The 1,128-nt window shown below is 43.5% G+C and overlaps 1 protein-coding gene across 1 annotated transcript in view; it reads right to left on the bottom strand.

Annotated features, from left to right (window-relative positions):
- LOC103611600 (protein patched homolog 1) overlaps nucleotides 1–1,128 on the bottom strand; it is a gene marked incomplete at its 5' end in the record, with an annotated part of 117,336 nt that overhangs the window by 81,141 nt on the left and 35,067 nt on the right. The window lies entirely within an intron of this gene.

The raw sequence follows: 1,128 nt of genomic DNA, 5'->3' as shown, positions 1-1,128 counted from the left end.
ACTCTCTGCCAAGAGTATATTGCTAAAATTCTATCTCCCATCCGTGCCAAAGCAGAGAAAGCCATCATCCTGCATTACATGGATGATGTGCTGGTGTGTGCTCCCAATAATCAATATCTCGAGCAGACACTTAACATGGTGATTGAGGCCCTAGAGGCCAAGGGCTTTGAATTACAACCAGAAAAAATGCAGTGAACAAGCCCTTGGAAATACCTCGGACTCAAAATCACAGAAACCTCTATCACCCCAACACCCATCACCATTAACAATAACCCAAAGACATTAGTGGAAATGCACCAGCTCTGTGGGACACTGACTTATATAAGACCCTGGTTGGGACTCACCACAGAGGATGTAGCTCCTATTGCAAACCTGATGTCAGGGGAAGGCGGTCCAGGATCCCCTAGATCCCTGACAGAAGAGGCAAGGCAGTCTCTCAAAAAGATACAAGAGATCATTTCCACCAGACAAGCACACAGGTATCAGCCATCCCTACCCTTTAAGCTTGTCATTTGGGGGGAGGTACCGGCTCATTTTTCAGTGGGACAAGGAGCAGAAGGATCACCTCATCATAATTGAATGGGTGTTCCTCCCACTCCAACCATTCAAGAGCATCACCAAGCCACAGGAACTGATGGCAAAAATTATCATGAAGAGTAGAGCAAGGCTCCGCAACCTGGCAGGATGTGACTTTGCATGCATCTACTTACCTGTAACAACTGACACATTAGATCACCTGCTTCAAAATAATATGAACTTACAATTTGCATTACATAGTTATTCAGGCCAAATATCAAATCATTACCCAAAACATCATTTGTTTAATCTGGCATTCTCTTTCATCCCTCGAGAAATTCAAAGTAGAAAACCCCTTGATGCTCTAACCATTTTTACAGATGGGTTGGGAAAATCTAAAAGATCAGTCCTTACTTGGAAAAATCCAAAGACGCAAAAGTGGGAATCTGACGTCAAGGTAATCCAGGGATCACCACAAGTAGCTGAACTAGCAGCTGTTGTTAGAGCATTTGAGAGGTTCAAAGAACCCTTTAATTTGGTCACAGACTCAGCATATGTAGCTGGAGTAACTGTTAGAGCTGAGCATGCTCTCCTAAAAGAAATCTCAAACAA

This window comes from Corvus brachyrhynchos, unplaced genomic scaffold (genome assembly GCF_000691975.1).
Source record: "Corvus brachyrhynchos isolate BGI_N302 unplaced genomic scaffold, ASM69197v1 scaffold483, whole genome shotgun sequence".
NCBI classification, from domain to species: Eukaryota; Metazoa; Chordata; class Aves; order Passeriformes; family Corvidae; genus Corvus; species Corvus brachyrhynchos.
The sequence above is the reverse complement of the archived record's forward strand: the minus strand, read 5'-3'. Positions and strand labels throughout refer to the sequence as shown.